The 21105-nt window shown below is 43.9% G+C and overlaps 1 non-coding gene across 1 annotated transcript; it reads left to right on the top strand.

The window, feature by feature from the left end:
* Positions 1-1879: 1879 nt before the first annotated feature.
* On the top strand, positions 1880-1984 carry LOC129656674 (U6 spliceosomal RNA). Its single transcript, XR_008716463.1, has one exon. It is a non-coding gene; the product is annotated as a U6 spliceosomal RNA (small nuclear RNA).
* Positions 1985-21105: the final 19121 nt, after the last annotated feature.

Genomic DNA, 21105 nt, shown 5'->3' on the forward strand with positions numbered 1-21105 from the left:
CCCAGCGGCCAGTCAACGGTCCCTAACCTGTGGAAAGTGACGATTTGAATTTTTTTTTTTTTTTTGGCCATACCAAGTGGCATGTGGAATCTTAGTTCCCCAACCAGGACTGGAACCCATGCTCCCTACAGTGGAAGAGTAACGTCTGAACCACTGGACCACCAGGGAAACACCTTAAAGGCATGGCCCACATCTTGTCTCTGCATGCTCAGTGACCAGTTCTAGGTTTGACATTCAGTAGGTGTCTAGAAAACATCTGTGGAATTGAATTAAAAATTCATCCTGGGACTTCCCTGGTGGTCCAGTGGTTAAGAATCCACCTGCCAATGCACAGGACATGGGTTTGACCCCTAGTCTGGGAAGAGTCCACGTGGGGCAGAGCAACTAAGTCTGTGTACCACAATCAGTGAGTCCATGAGTCACAACTACTGAAGCCCATGCTCTCAGAGTCTGTGCTCTGCAATGAGGGAAGCCACTGCGATGAGAAGAAGCCTGTGTACCACAGTTAGAGAGTAGTCCTCACTCACTGCAAATAGAGAAAGCCCATGCAACCACGAAGACCCAGCACAGACAAAATGAATTAACATTTGTTTTTAAGTTTTTTGTGTTTTTAATTTTTTTAATTAAAAAAAATTTTAAAAAGAGAAAATTCACCCTCTCTTAAATCTCTAATTTTTAAACAGTAGGGGCCACTTAACAAAATTGTTCCACATATCAGCTCTTTTTAGCAAAAGGAAATGAGTGAGCTGGGAATTAAGCATTTATTGAGCATTTGCTAAGTATCAGGACTACATGGTTTCGAAATGTGGCTTCCTTTAATCCTCCAACAACTCTCTGAAGTAGTTGTTCTTTTTCTTTTTATAGAAGCAGGAATAAATCTTACAACAGCCCCCGATTACGATCCTAACTCTACCATTTATTAGCTGTGTGCCTCTGGGGATACTTCCAGCCTCTCTGGCCCTGTAATCTTTCTAGTTCATCGCTTTGCCTCCTAGGGTTTGAAGACAACAAGTGCATTCCCTCTGAGATTTTTCTTATCTCCAAACAGCACATCACCAGCTATTTTCAATGTCTTTCATGGTACAGTGGTCAAGGGCATTGGCTCTAGAATTAGAATAACCAGGGTTTGTCCCTAACCATGTCATCTTGTGCACAAGAGGCTTAACCTCTCTGAATGTTGGCTTTCCTATCTGTGTGACATGGGATACTCACCATCCCACAGAGTTGTTGTGAAGATTAAATAATATCACAAGTGTAAGCACCTCACACCATGGCACACAGTAGGTCCTCATGAGATGCTGCTGCTTCTGGCTTTGAGTTCCTCCTCCCTCCACCATTTCAACTGAATTCAAGCCAGATTGCTGGTGTCTGATTCCCATCATGTGACATCAGAACTGGACATTCTCTGGACCACTTTGTTTTCCAGAGAACATCACAATCTGCCATGTCAGCCCAGATCCTGCCTCTTGAGGAGAAGGAAGGATCCGGAGCATGTGAATAGGACTAGGGTCATACCACTTCCAGGAACCCACACAAGATCTGATGATAAATCATGACTCAAGAACTGGTGATAAATAAACTGATGTTTACTGTAAACACAAGAGCAAAGATAGTGATTTGATATAAATAGTTGGATTTTTGTTACATTAACTGTTTAAGAGCAACCATTGGGGAAGCCTTCTCCCTCCCAGGAGAATTAGTGAGCATAACACCAGGAAGCAGATCACCACCCTGGGGTACTTTCTTAAGTCTCAGAGGACACTTTTTCCCACATAAATGTTCTAAAATCACAATGCATCCGATAACCAATGGACAATAATAATCATTTAAAATAGTGCCAAGTTCCTCCTTCCAAGAATTTATGATTAAATTGATGATGGTGCTCTCTTGGGCAGCACACATACTAAAATTGGAATGATATAGACAAGTTGACACAAGATTGCACAAGGATGGTGTACAAATTTGTGAAATATTCCATATTTTTTAGAGAACAAACTTATGGTTGCCAAGGGGGTGGGGGTGAGGGAGGAATAAATTGGGAGTTTGGGATTAGTAGGTGCAAACTATTTTGTGTAGAAAGGATCAACCACAAGATCCTACTGTATAACACAGGGAATTATATTCAATATCCTACAATAGGCCATAATGGAAAAGAATATGAAAAAGAATGTATAACTGAATCACTTTGCTGTACACCAGAAACTAACACAAAATTCTAAATCAACTGCACTTCAATAAAATAATTTTTAAAAAATAATAAAATAAATTGATGATGAACAGTAGAAGAGGCAACTATTAATTGAGTACCTACTATCTACTAGATCCAATGCTGTGTTCCAGATCCTTTCATTTTCGTTGCTTTCTTTTATGCGCTTTCCGAATGTATGTTCCCTTTATAAAAATTAATAAACATTGAAGAAAACTTTAAAAATACAGGCAACTCAAGTATCCTGGAGTTCCCCAGTAACGAGACATCTAAAGAGCTCCTTCAGAATCTAAGGGGCTGTAACACTGTGAAAATATCAACTTGCATAATTGTAGGAACAAAACCACACTCCACCCACATTACCACCAGCTATTTCTGAAGATCCCAGGATAGCTTACATTCTTTTAGTAGTCCCCTCTCTCTGCAACCTCTGCTCCAAGTTTCTCTACCATTCAATTCTGCCCATTCAAGCTTCCCCAAGCTGCCACTGCATCTTCCCTGGCCTTCCCACACCTAAACATTGATCTTCCCTTAATTTCCCAAAGTACAGGTGATGCTATACCTGAGTGTTTGACCAACTCTACTCAAGTCCTGAAGGGACTACAAGGGCACTACAACACTGAAAAGTAAAATAGAAAAATGAATCCCAGATGGCACTGAATCCAAAGACCAATGTCCTTAGTCTATATAAGGGACCACCATCCTCAACCAAAGCAGGGTGCCATTTCGCTCCATCTGGGCTAACCTCATGAAAGAGAATTCCCTCTTACCTCCTCTCCCCTGGGTTCCATGGCCCCAGTTCTCTCCCTCTGGATACTGCAGAAGAAGGCCAGAATGTATTACTATATTAGTTGAGATAACACTAGCTACTTTAACAGCAAAACTCTGAATCCCAGGGGTTTAAAAGAAGAATTCTGTTTACCCTTACAAAGTCCAGCCAGTGAGAGGCAGGGCTCACAGAGCTGTACTCCATAGAATCGTACATGGAGCCAGGCTCAGAGGATCTGCTGTCTTCTACACAGCTTGCTCTGGACATCAACACCCAGTCTGAAGACAGGGCAAGAGAAGGAATCATGTGTAAATGATTTATTTATGTGGCCAGTGTTGCAAGTGGCATGTGAAATTTCCACCCCTGTTCCATTAACTAGAACACATGGCCATGCTTTATTGCAAAAAAGGCTGGGAAACATAAAACAACTTGTGCCCAAAAGGAAAAGGAAGCAGATTTCTCAAACAATAGTCATCCTGCCACAGGCACTATTATCATGTGCCCCGTACCCAGGAAGCCAACAGCACCTTCTAGATGATGATGCAGAGCAATTTACCACCTATTCCTTTTGCTTCAGGGCTTCCCTGGTGGCTCAGACAGTAAAGAATCCATCGGCAATGTGAGAGATCTCGGTTCGATCCCCGGGTTGGGAAGATCCGCTAGAGGCGAGGCATGGCAACCCACTCCAGTATTCTTGCCTGGAGAGTTCCCATGGACAGAGGAGCCTGGCAGGTTACAGACCATGGGGTCGCAGAGTCAGACACAACTGAGCAACTAAGCAGACACTCTACTTCAAGCTCTCCTGACAGACTGGCTTCTGGCCATGCTGCTCCAGAACCAAAAGCCGATTTCACTGTTTTTCCTAAACAATAAAGAAATCTCCCTCCAAAAAAAAAAAAATAAATTCTGCTGCCAACTCTAGAACTCAGAAATACTTGCTATTGTTTTCATGGGTGTTTGTCCCCCTACATAGAAAAAATGTTTGAAGAAATTACTCATAATCTTATAACTCTAATAATCTTAATGTGTTTCTTTCCTTAATATTTGTAGATGCTCAAATCTTGTATAAACTTCAAAGTCTTGTTCCAGTGATATATCTTTCTTGAGCCTGAGGCTCAGAGAGATTAAGTAACTTGCCAGAGGTCACACAGCTAGGAAACAGTAGAACCAGATTTTGAACCATGCTTTCACCCCAGAGTTGAGACTCTTGCCAATGCAGCATGCTGCCTCTGGATATTCCTTGTAACTGTCCCTGGCCTTTTACTCACTCATGTCTGCTGGATCATAATTATCTGTGTCTAAAATGACCCCCAAATTTGTGAAGCATTCCATATATTATGGTTAGGGTTAGGGTTAGTGACTTCTGTAAAAAACCTTGTCTTCCCAAATGTCACCTCCCAAAAGTACATAGCTGTATTTGATTCCTCTTTGCAACCACAGGCTTCCCTGATGGCTCAGTTGGTAAAGAATCCTCCTGCAATGCAGGAGACCCCAGTTCAATTCCTGGGTCGGGAAGATTCCCTGGAGAAGGGATAGGCTACCCACTCCAGTATTCTTGGACTTCCCTTGTGGCTCAGCTGGTCAAGAATCCTCCTGCAATGTGGGAAACCTGGGTTTGATCCCCAGGTTGGGAAGATCCCCTAGAGAAGGGAAAGGCTACCCACTCCAGTATTATGGCCTGGAGAATTCCATGGACTGTATAGTCCATGGGGTTGCAAAGAGTTGGACACGACTGAGTGACTTTCACAAGGCTTGGCTTATAATAGCTGTTTAATTCTCTACTGCCCAAAGAAGCAAACATCAAATTGGAAGCTACCTAAAAGGTTCTGCTCCAATCTACTGCCCAATTCACAGCCCTCCTTCTCATGTCACCCATGACCACAGCACAGACTTTGTTCATTTCCATCACCACAAATCCAATTCCAAGTTCATTTTCCCCTCCACCACCGTGTGACTTTGGACAAGTTACTGAACTTCTCACTTTGTGAAACTCAAATGAGTTAACACACAGCACATTGATAAATGGTAATGATTGTATGATTGTTGTATTGGCCAAGAAGTTCATTCAGGTTTTCCATACATCTTATGGGAATAATATTACTTATTAATATTATTACTTGTTTTAATATTAATTTATTACTATTCATATTATTACTTATTATTAGCACCAGTATCCACCCTCTGATTTTTCCAAATTGCTTACCATAGAAAGATGTGAATTAAAACTTTAAGGGTTGGCAACAAAAAGGAGGTGAGATTTTGAGTGCTTCTCATGACCCTCGGAGAACAGAGTGGCGCAAGTACACTTTGGGGGAATTCTTGACCCTTCTAAAATCCCATTAAACCTAAACACACATCTGTTAGCACACACCAAGCATGCAGTGTCTGCTTTCACCCAGCACTGAGTAGTACAAGAAGGAATATTATATCCAGTAACTCATATGGAACTATTTATCCCCAATCACTTTGTGCTTTTCCTTCAACTTTTCCATAGTCTTTAGTTTCAAAGGCCATTTTAGAATGACTAAATTTCCTTGCAAAGTAAGTCTCCCCCTGCCCCCACCAAAAAAAAAAAAGAGAGAGAGAGAGAGAGAGATTGTTTTAGGAAAATCTCCTCAGGGTGTAGGGGCTATGAGTTTCCAAACTTGCTTTCTCCTGCTTTCCTTTTTTCTTTTAAATAAAAATTGCCCAGGAAACCAAGATTTGTTAAGAGTGATGGGGAAAAATAAGACTGAATTGAAAGGCATCTGAGGCTTTGGGTTTAGCAGGGAACTCACAAGGCTCTTTTAGGAGAATCTTTTAAGACCAGAGGATATGGGGACAGGAAATGACTTCAGACATCATATAGCTCCAACTCCTATTTTGGAAGTAGGAAAATTGAGGTCTAGAAGAGAAAAATTATCCAAAGTGACACAGCAAGTCAGCCAAACAACTGAGATTTGAACTCAGGTCTCCCATAATTCAGCCAAATTAGACCAACTTCTCTAGAAAGCAGAGCCTGACGCAAGGACTACATACAGGGTTGATGCTTTACTCAGAAGACACAAGTCCAGGCAGTGAAAGTGAAGAAAAAGGGAAATGAGACCAGAAAAGGTGGTCAGTCGTGCAGGGTGATGCCATGAGAAGCACTCTTGCGCCCGCACCAGTCAGGAGACTGGTTTACTCAGCACTTGGGACTTCTCAGGAGCTGTAAGGAGAAACCGCCTCCCTAGGTTGGGCATCTAGAAACTGCATCATCCCTGACCAGTCAGATGGGAAGTTGGTGGATTATGAACAGTTGGGTTTCCTCAACCTCAGTTGGGCTAGTATAGGCATATGTGCTACACTGACTCCCAGACTGAGTGACTGATGTGTCTGAATTTGCCTGGGATTTCCCTGGATTCTGGTGGCTCAGACAGTAAAGAATCTGCCTACAATAAAGGAGACCTGGGTTCGATCCCTGGGTCAAGAATAGCCCCTGCAGAAGGGAATGGCAACCCACTCCAGTATTCTTGCCTGAAGAATTCCATGGACAGAGGAACCTGGTGGGCTACAGTCCATGAGGTCACAAAGAGTCAAAGATCAAAGAGCTGGACATAACATAACTGAGTGACTAGCACTTTTCTCATACTTTCCCTCAATTTCTCACTGAAAGTTCCTCATCTCAGCAAACCCCTTAACCCCAGGTAAAGTGGGTCAGTTGTTCTCCTTCTCCCAGAGGATCCCTGTGTAACTTGGCTCCAACTGTCCATAGTAACTCCCTACTGGTTTCCTTTCCTTTCCTAGTCATTGTCCTGTGTGTGGTTCCTAGGATCATAACCCAGTTAAACTCTTTGCCTTTCAGTCTTCCTCTCAGGGGTGTCTGCTTCTAGGGGAACCCAAGTGTCTGGCACATAGCATGTGCTCAATAAATGTAATGAGAAATCGTATTAAAACAGCATACACTGTCTTCTCCCTTCCAGCTGCTGTGGGAACTCGAGCAATGCAGTCTTCTCACCCCTGGTCTGCTCCTCAGGCACCCCACAAGTCTGCAGGAGAGCTTGACTCTGGTTTTGCCCGCTCCAGGTAACAGAATGGTAATGGAGATTGTCAGGCAGGATCTAACCTGCCTGGGCACATATTTATATGCCACCGTAGTTGCACAACTGCTTTAACTAGGGACTTTTTATATAGTTAAGAATGACTAAACTAGGCTAGAACACTATATACAATTTATCATACAGTTAATTTAAGTCCCTTGTGTATATAATACTGCAGAATTCCCTACAGTGTGATCAGCAGTCCACTACCTACATCCTAAGCATAGGGCTGGCCGGCTTGTTCAAAATGATGGTCCAAGGTCCTATGCAGACGCCCCCTACGGAATGCTGCCGGGTGCAGCCCGTCATCTGCAAGAGATACTGAGGCCCGTTAAACCTGGAGCTTCTCCAGCCTGAACAACTAACTGATGGAGACTTTTTTCCTCCTCCTTGTGGGACCAGTGAACTTCCTCTCCAGGCTCAGTTTGGCCCCCATGGACTCCTCCCCTTGTACCACCTGATTTCTGAAGTTCCCCTTAGAGAAAGCCCCTTACTGCTCTTGACCAATGATCCAGGCTGACACTGCCACTTCCTAGGGGATCTGTGTTTTCAATCTGTCCTTCAGAGCTTGTTCAAAGTTGACTGTAAGCACAAGCCTTTATCCATCGTGGTGTCCAGAGTAAACGCCTACATCTTATGATGAATTAATCCAGCTGGTACTTGGCCAGTCCTTCCTGACCTGGGCTTCTGTGTCTTCCTGGCTTCGGGTGCAGAAAAGGATCAGCATACTTTGAGCCTCAGTTGCCATCATCAAAGAATGTTCTTTTCTACTCCCTTTGCTGGCAAAATAATCTCATCTCTGGGACCCAAGATGGAAATGGATTTTCCCTGTTGGGTAGAGCCCAAAGATCCTGATATCCCCACATGATGCCAAGGAGTATCTCACCACTGCCCACCCCCTCTCGCCTAGTTGAAACAGTGCCAATGTTCCCGATGAGCCACTTAGCTCCCATGGTGGGGTCTCCTCATATGTTTTCTTGTGAGTACTTAGGTTCCTTCTACTACATTATGAATTTCTCAAGGGCAAGGATCATGCCCAAGGGAACTTGCAACAAATCTAAATGATCCCCAGCAAAATGCCTAAATCTTGGTTCAGATAAGGTGTTCCAACAACATTTGCTAGAAAAAAAAAATTTATATATTTGCTATAATATAGAGATAATACATAATAATGAGTGGCCAATTTCTATGCCATTATCTTGTTTTTATTTTCTTTACAATATTTATCATCTAAAATTACCAAGTTTGGGGACTTTCCTGGCAGTCTAGTGATTAAGAAGCTGTCTTTCAATGCAGGGGACATGGGTTTGATCCCTGGTTAGGGAACTAAGACCCCACATGCCGCTGGGAAGCCCATGGGCCACAACTACTGAGCCTCTGCACCACAGCGAAAGATCCTGCATGCTGCAACCAAGATCCAACGCAGCCAAAAATAAATGATAAATAAATATTTTAAAATATTTTCAATAACATTACCTAGTTTGCTTATTTGTTTATTGGTATAGTCATTTGTTGCCCCTCAAACCTGACACAGTCTGTAAAGAATCTATATTGCTTGTAATGCAGGAGACTTGGGTTCAATCCCCAGGTTCAATCCCTGGACCAGGAAGATCCATTGAAGAAGGAAATGGCAACCCACTCCAGTATTCTTGCCTGGGAAATCCCATGGGCAGAGGAGCCCGTTGGGCTACCGTTTATGGACACGACTAAACCACCCACCACCAAACCTGACACACACTAAAATGCAAATCCCCAGCAAGTGTTATGAGCCAAATTGTGTAGCCCCCAAAATTCACATGTTGAAGTTCTACCACCAGTAACCCTGAACGTGACTGTATTTGGAGACAAGATTCTGAAAGAGGTAATTAAGTTAAAATGAGGTCATTACAGTGGGCCGTAATGCAGTATAATGGTGTCTTTATAAGAGGAGTAATTAGGGTAGAGATAAATACAGAGGGAAGACCATAGGAGGACACAGAGAGAAAATGGCCATCTACTAGCCAAGGAGAGAGGCTGGAGAAGAAGCCAATCCTGGGACTTCCCTGATGGCTCAGTGATAAAGAATCCATCTGCCAGTTCAGGAGACACGGGTTCAATCCCTGATCCAAGACGATCCCACATGCAAAGGAGCAACTAAGCCCCTGCATCACAAACGTTGAGCCTGTGCTCTAGAGTCTCGGAACCACAACTACGGAGCCCGTGTGCCACAACTACTGAAGTCCGCATACCCGAGAGCCTGTGCTCGGCAGCAAGAGGAGCCGCCACAGTGAGAAGCCTGCACACCGCAACTCGAGAGTAGCCCCACTCACCAAAACTAGAGAAAGCCCACACAGCAACAGACGCAGCACAGCCAAAAAAAGAAACCAATCCTGCCTACACTTCCGTCTCAGACTTCTAGCCTCCAGATGTCAAGAAAATAATTTTTTTTTTCAAGCCACCAGTCTATTGTACCTTATTGTGGCAGCCCTAACAAACTAGCACAGCAAGGAAGAAAGAAATCTGCCTTGCTTACTCCTGCATCCTGAGCACCTGGAACAGTTTCTGCCACATAGTAGGTGCTTAAGAAGTAATCAGTGGGGACTTCCCTGTAGTCTAGTGGCTAAGACTTTGCCTTCCAATGCAGGTGGTTAGGGTTCGATCCCTGGTCAGGGAACTAAGATCCCACATGCCTCAAGGCCAAAAAAACAAAACATAAAACAGAAGCAATATTGTAATAGATCCAGTAAAGACTTTAAAAATGGCCCACATCAAAAAAAAAGAAAATATTTTTTTAAAAAACAATAATCATTGAACGAACACTCTGAAAAATACAAACTATTCAGTGTTCCCCCTCAAATGTACAAACTCTTTCATACATCTGTGTCTTTGTTGTTCCTCAGCCTAAAACCCCCTTCTCCATCCAGCCAAAGAAGTCCTATTCTTTCTTCTAAATTCAGCTCAGATTCATGTTCTCCTTGACCCCACCAGACAGAACTGACTACTCTCTTCTCTGCTTTTCTGAACTTTGTAGACATACATCTACATCACTGTAGCTGGCAGGCTGCGAGCCTGACTTCAGAAACCATATTCAGTTCTGATCCCTGCCATTCACTTTGGGGCATGGTCCAGAGGACCTGATCCTTCATTAAACCCCTAACCCTTTGAATCCTTCTTATCTGACTGCAAAGCAAACAGTCCTTGTCTGCTAGTAACTTTCTGCCTGATGCGGGACAGACCCATAAACTCACATCTCTGGCACATACTGGTGTAGAAATAACTTTCTAGGCCCAAGATGGAGCCCCTCCTGCCTAGGGTGCCACATCAGGAAACCAAAATGTGGATAGCTTTCATGTTCCTACAAATGCTCCACTTGCCAAGAAACACAGTATACCCGGTCAGCCTGTCCTCAGATGCCAAGCCAGCTCTGGGCTCTCTACTTACTTCCTTGTTCCTTCTCATCACAAACAAGGTTGACAGGTGACCCCAGCCAATGAGATATTTTCTATTTTCCTCTTCCTTGTTCTTTATTCTTTACCCTGTAAGCTTCCTGCCTACTGCCCCCACGTTGCAGTACTATGATTGGAGACTGTCCTGCTTCGTGAAGTTTGTTTATCACCTAATTGTCTTCTTGAATCACGTTTAACACTAGTGAGTAAAGTGAAAGTCGCTCAGTCGGGTCCAACTCTTGGTGATCCCATGGACTATAGTCCCTCAGTCTCCTCTGTCCATGGAATTCTCCAGGCAAGAATACTGGAGTGGGTAGCTGTTGGCAGATTCTTTACAGTCTGAGCTACCCAGGGAGCCCAAGAGTACTAGAGTGGGTAGCCATTCCCTTCTCCAGGGAATCTTCCTGACCTAGGGATTGAACCTGTGTCTTCCGTATTGGAGGCAGATTCTTCACCAGCTGAGATACCAGGGAAGCCCCATTTAACACTAGGTACTCAACAAATATTTGTTTGATTGAAATGTACCAAGTTGTTGGTAAATTTCACATTCCCACTATGGTGTTTGCTTAGCATGTCCACCTTTATCCTCTCCTTCTGAACAAATCACCCCAATTTTTCAAGTCCTAACTCTTTGAGAGTTCCCTACCTGGCTTTTCTCGAATTTGCTGAGTTCTAAGAATTAGTTCTGAACATGATTCACAGTAAGAAACATGAACACAGCCCAGCTGCGAGGGAAGCACAATGCTTCCATCCTGGATCCCAGAGCACTTCTTAACTCTGAAGCCAGCAACAGGCAGGTCTCTTCCTGCCCTGCACTGACCCAGCCTGGGGTGGGGCCCCTCCACCCCCCAGGGACTGAGGCAAAACCAGCCTGGGTTGCACAGCCTGAGTTTTGCCTTAAGGAACAAAATCTGCGTGGAAAGAAAACACTGACAGGAACCATCTGCCCTCCCCCAAAGCTTGAAAGAAGTTGCATGTGGACCCCTTAATCCTTCCTCTCTCTCCTCAGCCAGGAATGAATTTCATTTGGAAGGAAAATGAGGGGGGCTGTGAAGGAGAGAGAGCAGAGAGGTAGGCCAGACACATCTGGACAGCTTTGCTCTGTAAATTCAGAAGACTGCAGGGAATCACTTTCTCCCCTTGACAAAGGAAATGGGCCATGATCAGAAATTGATGACTTGCAAAATTCATGCAGGCGAAGAGGTTATTGTGCCTCAAGGTCTTTGGGGCTTAGAAAAAAAAGGAAAGAGCAAATAATTTAAATGGGGCAGCTGTTTGTGTGACCAGAAACCCCACCACCAGCACCAGTCAGCAGAGAGAGCAGTCTAGGGGCCCCAGGGTCATTCCTCTATTGATTTGTTCAGTTATTCAGCAAAAATATCTTAAAATATACTTGAGGTTTTTTGTTTTTTCTTTTTTCTTTTGCCAGGCAGGATGCTTGGTATTAGGGAAATAGTCACGGGCTTAGATTCATCTTCATCTCTAATACCCTCACAGGGGAAACAGTCACGTAAACAATGATACTCAGACCAACAGTCACAGGCGATCATCCAGAAACCAGGACAGATTGGGTGTGAAGTACTATAAACAAAGTATCTGAAAAAATGATTCCCTTAACTAGTACCTATACTTGGAGAAAGTGAAAGTGAAGTCGATCAGTCTTGTCCGACTCTTTGCGACCCCATGTACTGTAGTCTACCAGGCTCTCCGAACATGGGATTTTCCAGGCAAGAATACTGGAGTGGGTTGCCTTTTCCTTCTCCAGGAGATCTTCCCAACCCAGGGATTGAACCCAGGTCTCCCGCATTGCAGGCAGATGCTTTACCGCCTGAGCCACCAGGGAAGTTATACTTGGGGAAGCGGTGACAAAGCTCTGGAAAACAGGGGACAAAGCTGGATTCTGAAGGCAATTCAGAAAGAAAAAAATTTACAAACGAGAGGGCAAAAAGCATAGTAGTGTGAAAGTCGGTGCACACTTGGGGGAACAGAAGCAGTTGGGTATTGGGTGTGATCACAGCCAGGAACTGCTGTGGAAAGTGGTGGGAGACATGCCTGTAGAAGGAAGCAAGGACAACTTCCTGGGAGCCAGGCCGTACATCAGTACATCAATGCCGTGCAACCTTACTCATGGAAGTAATGATACATACTCCAGAAGAGAGACTGAAGGAAACAAGGAAGAGCTGAAGTCCAAAGCAGCTTTTTATAAACATAAAATTTATTTGGAGCTATCATTTCTCCTTTCAAAAAAAAGCATCTGCATTTTGCAATCTGCTTCATAATTTTGGCTTTAATTTTTTTTAATGTTTTCCTAATTCTTCAAATAGAATGAATACCCAGCAGATGGTTTCATGTCTTCCAACACATGGCCACATAGCCCTAGGCATATGTAAACCCTAATCTGGGAAGCAGAGCTGGTTGAAGGTAGAGCCCCAGTCAAAGTTTTAATCAAAAGAAGATGAAGGAAGAAAATGAAGCCTTCATCCCTAGCTCTACCTTGCTCAATCCCAGAGCCCCCTCCTCCAACAAGCAAGAAAATAGCAGTAAAAGATACAGTTCTCTCTTCTGTGCATGTGTGCTAAGCCGCTTCAGTCGTGTCTGACTCTTTGTGACCCTATGGACTATAGCCCCTCAGGCTCCTCTGTCCATGGGGATTCTCCAGGAGAGACTACTGGAGTGGATTGCCATGCTCCCTCCGGGTCTCTCTTCTGTAAGTGAACACAAATCCAGAGCAACATAAAGGAGGACCCCTATCCACTGCTCAATGCACATTTCCCCTCTTCTGCCAGTACCACAACTTATGAGGGATCTTCTCTAACAAAGTGACCCAGCTCTTCAGTCTCGAAACATCTCAGTCCTTGGTGGTCCTGTTCTTGTAAAGGTCTAACAGTCTAACAAGGGGGCATGGTAATACAACAAGAACAGAGGAATCATCAGAGTTCCCTCCATATTCCTCTCTGCCCTCTACTTTGTATTCAAATACAGTTTCTTTTCATTGGTCAAGGTCAACCACACAAACCAAACTCTGTTTGTTTGTTTTCTGCATGGCTCCTAGAGCCCAAGTGGCCAGGGAACCCCCCATAACTTCTAATTTAGTAGAAGAATGACTGTTTTCCCAATGAGATTATTCCTTCCTTGGGTACTTTATAAGGTTTAGCAAACTACAGAACCCCAAATTAAGAAGCAACATTCTGAGCATGAATCATTCCTTTCAGTTATAAAAGGTACCACCCTACCTCCACCTCTCAGTTCCTGAATCTATAGTTACCCATTCAGAATATGTATTACATTCTGAAAAAAAGCATCCTAAACTTGTTATCGGTTACCTCCCACCTGTTGTCATATCCAAATCTTCAATATAATATTCACTGTCCTTTAAGTTCATCCAGAAAAGGAGATTATGATAAAACCAGTGATTGTCATAATAATCAGTCCACTGCCTTATTTCTTTCACCGTACATATCAGGGGCTTAGAGTTGGTCTGTGGGGCTGCAAAATTAGGTACTAGCAGTGGCAAGAGACATGGAGCGTCAAAAAGACATGAACCCTTGCACAGTATATCCATCACCTCTTTTGCTTGCTTCACATCCTCTCAATTTATCTTCATTTCCACCTATTACTTTATTTTTCTGGGCTCCAAAATCACTGCAGATGGTGACTGCAGCCATGAAATTAAAAGACGCTTACTCCTTGGAAGAAAAGTTATGACCAACCTAGATAGCATATTCAAAAGCAGAGACATTACTTTGTCAACAAAGGTCCGTCTAGTCAAGGCTATGGTTTTTCCAGTGGTCATGTATGGATGTGAGTTGGACTGTGAAGAAAGCTGAGCGCCAAAGAATTGATGCTTTTGAACTGTGGGGTTGGAGAAGACTCTTGAGAGTCCCTTGGACTGCAAGGAGATCCAACCAGTCCATCCTAAATGAGATCAGTCCTGAGTGTTCATTGGAAGGACTGATGTTGAAGCTGAAACACCAATACTTTAGCCACCTGATGCGAAGAGTTGACTCATTGGAAAACACCCTGATGCTGGGAAAGATTGAGGGCAGGAAGAGAAGGGGACAACAGAGGATGAGATGGTTGGATGGCATCACCAACTCAATGGACATGGGTTTGGGTGGACTCCAGCAGTTGGTGATGGATAGGGAGGCCTGGCATGCTGTGGTTCATGGGGTCACAAAGAGTCAGACACGACTGAGCGACTGAACTGAACTGAATTGAACCACCTGTTACTGCAGCAACAAGCCTGCAGACTTAGCCTGACAGATAATGGCCTCAACCCTGCCACTTACCTCCAGCGTTTGCCCTGGCATTCTCTGACACTGTGGTGTAAGATGCCTACAGGGGCCCTTTCAGTTGGCAGGCATAGGCAAACCTAGAAATAAGAGGGTAGCAGTACTCTTGCCTAGAAAATCCCATGGATGGAGCAGCCTGGTAGGCTGAAGTCCATGGGGTCGCTAAGAGTCAGACACGACTGAGCGATTTCCCTTTCACTTTTCACTTTCATGCATTGGAGAAGGAAATGGCAACCCACTCCAGTGTTCTTGCCTGGAACAAGGAGGAGCCTGGTGGGCTGCGATCTATGGGGTCGCACAGAGTTGGACACAACTGAAGCAACTTAGCAGCAGCAGCACTCCATGGAAGCAATAGACTAACGCTTCCTTTTTTGCATCACTTGGGTGGAAAATTCTGAAGTTTTTAGAGGGTCACAATGGAAAAGCCCCAATCACCCACCATGGTGATCAGCTCAATAACATAACCTGACATTGACCTTCCTTTCATCCCTGTTTTCCTCTTCCCAGACCCCCACCTATGTTCTCTGGAGCCACATCCCAATATCAGTAACCTGCCCATAAACACTTGTCTCTAGATCTACTTTCAGGGATAACTTAATCTATGAAAGTTGCGATTAAGAAGTGGTCTTGGGGGCCTTCCCTGGTGGTCCGGCGGTTAAGACTTCACCTTCCAGTGCAGAGGGTGCAGGTTTGATCCCTGGTCAGGGAGCTAAGATTCCACATGTCTTGTGGTCCAAAAAAAAAAAACAAACATAAAAACAGAAGCAATATTGTAACAAATTCAATAAAGACTTTAAAAATGGTCTACAACAACAACCAAAAAAGTCTTCAAAAAAAAAAAGATGTGGCCCTGGAAAGCAGGGCTTCCAGGTGGGATTCTGGAACTGTAACACTCACTGGCCAGATGGTAAGAACCCACTGCTGGTGGTGGGTGGGGTGGTGATAATCCCCAGAAGTACAAAGTACCAAGACAGAGGTAGGTTGGAAGGAGTTAAAGAAAGCATGGGGACATTGAATGCCATGACAGTGGTGGTAACTGTAAGGACTGTAGCTATGGCCATTTGTGGTCAACGGTTTTCGAAGCCCTGACAAAAAGAAAATGACAGCTCCGTTAGCCAACCACCTATCCAAGACTTGCTATAAACACTCAGGAGGCCTCGAAGGCAGTTGGGATGGCTCTCTGAAGCTTGGGCATGAATTTGGCCTATAGTATCAATACATGAGGAGGAGGTACCAAAACTGCCCCTGTAGAATACTGAAAGGGCTGGAGGCTCAGGAAGGTAAGAATATCAGAATGGTGTTCTCATACGAGACCATTTAGCACCTGTATTCACAGTAGACCATGAAGCCCATTGTATCCCCAGGTCAGAAGAGGTGATCAGAGAGCCACCCAGACTGCATTTTGGAAGAGCTCAGAGATCCTTCTTTCAATCTGGGCCCCTTTAAGGCTTCTAGTTTTTTCAGGTCACTTGGCAAATGGGTAAGAACAATATACCCAAACGTGACACTAACTGAATTCCAAATATTTCAGAGACCCAGTTACCATCGTGCCTCCTTCATAGTGGAAGGGAGACCAGGAAAGACCATTTTCTCCTTGGAGGAGCTATCTGACATGTGACAGATCAGAGAGGGGTCTGCAAACTAAGATCTACAAGCCAAATCAAGCCCACAGACTGTTTTTGTAAATAAAGTTTGTGGGAACACAGTCTTGCTTATTCTTTGCATATTGTCTATGGCTGCTTTATTACAATAGCAGAAACAAGTGGTTGCAAGAGACACTATGTGCCCAAAGCTAAAATTATTTCCTATCTGACCTTGTACAGATTCCTGGAAATGTACAGGCACTTGGTTTCACAGACTGTACAACTCACCCTCTGCACAAATGGATCTTGCCAAACATCTAAGGAATCTGTTAGTTCGAGGTCTTACCCTCTGTAGGAGAGGAAAAAGTTTTCCTTGACCCTTTTAAGGTCCCTGACCGGGTCTGAAAATTAAACTGGCAAAGACAGATAACAGGAGAAAAGCATACAAGTTTTATTGAACTTTTTACATGTGCAAGGGAGCCTTCACAAGAAAATCAAGGCCCAAAGAAGTAACCATGGAAGGAAGCTTCTATATCTTTTAAACAGAGGAACAATAAATTTGTGAAGAATTGAAAAGACAAAGGAAGTCCAAAAGTGAGGGGATATATGTATGGTTCACTTTGCTGTACAGCAGAAACTAACACAACATTGTAGAGCAACTACACTCCAATAAAAATTAATTTTAAAAAGTTTTAACATTTAAATCTACAAAAGGGGAGGTGGTGCTGGGCTGGGGTAATAAATAGTGAAGAAGTAACTGGGAAGATAAGAGTGAGTTTAACAAGGTTTGACTGCACAGTTTTGTACAAATTTCTTCACCTCAAATCCCTCATCTCTTATGAATGTCTTCCTACCTTCTGGTATAGGAAGGGTACCTCTCACAGGGGAGTTTTATGACCTGTTTCAGGGAGAAGTAAGGGCAGGGGTCAGGGAAGAAGTCAGAATGGCCTTCCTGCTTCTGACATTTTCTCAAACTCCTTCAGCTTAAGATAGTCAATGTGCCAAGGTGCCATACTGTCACCAAGCTATTGGACAAACATGATATTCTGTAAGATAATGAAGCCATCAAAATCCAGTAGAATAAACTGTAGAATGGCTTGGGAGAATTTACACATTCCTGAATCAGGATAGTAAACATATGAGTGCTCTCCCTACTACTAAGTCGCTTCAGTCGTGTCCGACTCTGTGCAACCCCAGAGATGGCAGCCCACCAGGCTCCCCCGTCCCTGGGATTCTCCAGGCAAGAACACTGAAGTGGGTTGCCATTGCCTTCTCCAATGCATGAAAGTGAAAAGTGAAAGGGAAGTCGCTCAGTCGTGTCTGACTCTTAGCAATCCCATGGACTGCAGCCCACAAGGCTCCTCTGTCCATGGGATTTTCCAGGCAAGAGAACTGGAGTGGGGTGCCATTGCCTTCTCCCTACTAGATGCAAGCAAATTGCCTCTGATGTTCACTGTGACTCAGAATGGGGGGAAATGTATCTGCCTGTTCACTGGCTGCACATCCATTGTCAGGGGTTGTATTCCTTAGTTCCAGGAGGAGACCACATCTGAAACAGCAGTTCAATTGGGTTCTCCACCTAATCACATGTATAATAAACCATTATCAACTCAAGGATCCTTTAACCCTGGCAAATGGAAAAATTAAGTGGGGATGAGCTAGGAGGCAACTTGCCTGTATCTTTCAAGCCTCTGATAGTTCTGAACGTGTCTTCAGCTCTGCTCAAAAATGCAGTATGACTGAATTTGATGTGTCTCTTTTTTGTGTAACTGGTGAATATTAATGTCTTCTCTGTGCTCCTTGCTCCATAGTAGGCCTTCCCATGGTTCAGGAAGCAGTGTGCAACTGCTGTCAGTTGCTGAAGATATCCATTCCAGCTATGTATCCAGATGTGGGTAATCATAACAAGGAGATTTAGTGCTCAGCTTTCCTCCTATGAAGAGAACTCAAGTGAGATCTGGATGTATCTCTTGGCCTGCAAAAGTCCTCCTCCACCCCCCAGTTTAAATGATAAACCACGGTACAGTTCTGAATTCCTAAGTTTAGCTTGGAGTCAGTATCAAATAAAATTCCAGAAGGTTGGCTATATCTTTTTCCTTGGGATACAGTTACTGGGCTTAAATGGCAGCAGCTTCCTTTGGGAAAGACTGAGATGTTCACAGGGATGTTATGTGTCTATGGAGCAAGGGTCCATTGTCAACGGTTCAAGTGTTCCAGGCCTCCTGTTCAGCCCTGGAATTCAGGGACTGTCTACTGGGTCAGGTGCAGGGTTGGAGAGAAGTGTAGGCTGCGTTGGGAAGTGTTCACCTGCCTAAGTCATAGTCCAGCAGGAGAGCCAAAAATTATATTTGGAAATGTTTAATATCTAACTGCACTGTGATACAGCATGATATGAGCACAGGGTGGTGTCAGAGCATGCACCCTGCTCCGGTCAAGAAAGCTGCCAAGGTAATAACATGTAAGCCAAAATCTGAAGGATAAATAGCTAAAGAATCAGAGTACAAAAAGCATGACATTATGCTCCCAATTTTTGTCCCAATTATCTCTTATTTTAAAAGTTAGATGTTTAAATGTATGATTGGAGAATCCCACTACTCCATTTGGGGAACATCATTTCTGTTCTGAGAACTGACCAAGTACAATGTGAATCTTTATATGCAACATATACACACACATGGGCTTCCGTGGGGCTCAGATGGTAAAGAACCTGCCTGCAATGCAAGAGACCCAGTTTAGATCCCTGGGTTGGGAAGATCCCCTGGAGAAGGGAATGGCCACCCCAGTATTCTTGGGGCTTCCCTGGTAGCTCAGATGGTAAAGAACCTACCTGCAATGTGGGAGTCCTGATAGTTCGGTCAGGAAGATCCCTGGGAGAAGGGAATGACTACCCACTCCAGTATTCTTACATGGAGAATTTCATGGACAGAGGAGCGTGGCAGGCTACAGTCCATGGGGTTGCAAAGTCAGACACAACTGAGCAACTAACACTTTGACTTACCTTCACCAGAAATCAAATTGCCAACATCCGCTGGATCATCAAAAAAGCAAGGGAGTTCCAGAAAAACATCTTCTTCTGCTTTATTGACTATGCCAAAGCCTTTGACTGTGTGGATCACAATAAACTGTGGAAAATTCTGAAAGAGATGGGTATACCAGACCGCCTGACCTGCCTCCTGAGAAATCTGTATACAGGTCAGGAAGCAACAGTTAGAACTGGACATGGAACAACAGACTGGTTCCAAATAGGAAAAGGAGTATGTCAAGGCTATATATAGTCACCCTGCTTATTTAACTTATATGCAGAGTGCATCATGAGAAACGCTGGGCTGGAGGAAGCACAAGCTGGAATCAAGATTGCTGGAAGAAATATCAATAACCTCAGATACACAGATGACACCACCCTTATGGCAGAAAGTGAAGAACTAAAGAGCCTCTTGATGAAAGTGAAAGTGGAGAGTGAAAAAATTGGCTTAAAGCTCAACATTCAGAAAACGAAGATCATGGCATCCAGTCCCATCACTTCATGGGAAATAGATGGGGAAACAGTGGAAACAGTGGCTAACTTAATTTTTCTGAGCTCCAAAATCACCACAGATGGTGATTGCAGCCATGAAATTAAAAGACGCTTACTCCTTGGAAGGAAAGTTATGACCAACCTAGACAGCAAATTAAAAAACAGAGACATTACTTTGCCAACAAAGGTCCATCTAGTCAAGGTTATGGTTTTTCCAGTAGTCATGTATGGATATGAGAGTTGAACTATAAAGAAACCTGAGTGCAGAAGAATTGATGCTTTTCAACTGTGGTGTTGAACAAGACTCTTGAGAGTCCCTTGGACTGCAAGGAGATCCAACCAGTCCATCCTAAAGGAGATCAATCCTGGGTGTTCATTGGAAGGACTGATGTTGAAGCTGAAACTCCAATACTTTGTCCACCTCATGCGAAGAGCTGACTCATTGGAAAAGACCCTGATGCTGGGAAAGATTGAGAGCATGAGGAGAAGGGGACGACAGAGAATGAGATGGTTGGATGTCATCACCAACTCAACGGACATAGGTTTGGGTGGGCTCTGGGAGTTGGTGATGGACAGGGAGGCCTGGTGTGCTGCAATTCATGGGGTCGCAAAGAGTTGGACACGACTGAGTGACTGAACTGAACTGAACATACATACACATGCATAGAAAATGTCTAGAAAGCTATGTAATAAAGTGCTAATGGTGGGTATCTCTGCAAGGTGTAATTATAAGCGGGTTTCTTTCCCAAATAAATTGTTCTATGATTATTTTTCACATAACAGAAAAGAAGTTACTGTTTTTGTTATAAGAAAAAAAGAAATTCATTTGTTTTCTTAGCGAGAAGGCTGTGCATCAATTTTTAAGTCATGTGACCTCTTGACTCTCTCCTCCAGCTGGGCCTGGCTGTACACGTGTCATCATGAACTTCCAGAACTGAAATCTAAACCCTGGGAGCAGTGAGTGGTATCAGCTTTGTCCCAAACTGCAGCATTTGGGATTCCAGTCCTGAGCCAAGGGCAGAAGCTCTGACGCTGGAAAGATGCTCAACATTCTGACTTTCTGGTCCATCTGGTACTGACTACTGCCCAGGCAGTGTGAATCCTGGGGTCAAGAAGAGACAAAACATCAGTGTCCCTCTATGCATCTCCCACTTCACCTAGGAGACTGGGCAGGCTGCTGTGGTCCAAAACTTCACTGACTTCAGATACAACAAATGCCTAGGCCAACAGCTTAACTATTTTTGCATTGAGGATCATC

Source organism: Bubalus kerabau, chromosome 6, assembly GCF_029407905.1.
Source record: "Bubalus kerabau isolate K-KA32 ecotype Philippines breed swamp buffalo chromosome 6, PCC_UOA_SB_1v2, whole genome shotgun sequence".
In the NCBI taxonomy this organism is placed as follows: domain Eukaryota; kingdom Metazoa; phylum Chordata; class Mammalia; order Artiodactyla; family Bovidae; genus Bubalus; species Bubalus kerabau.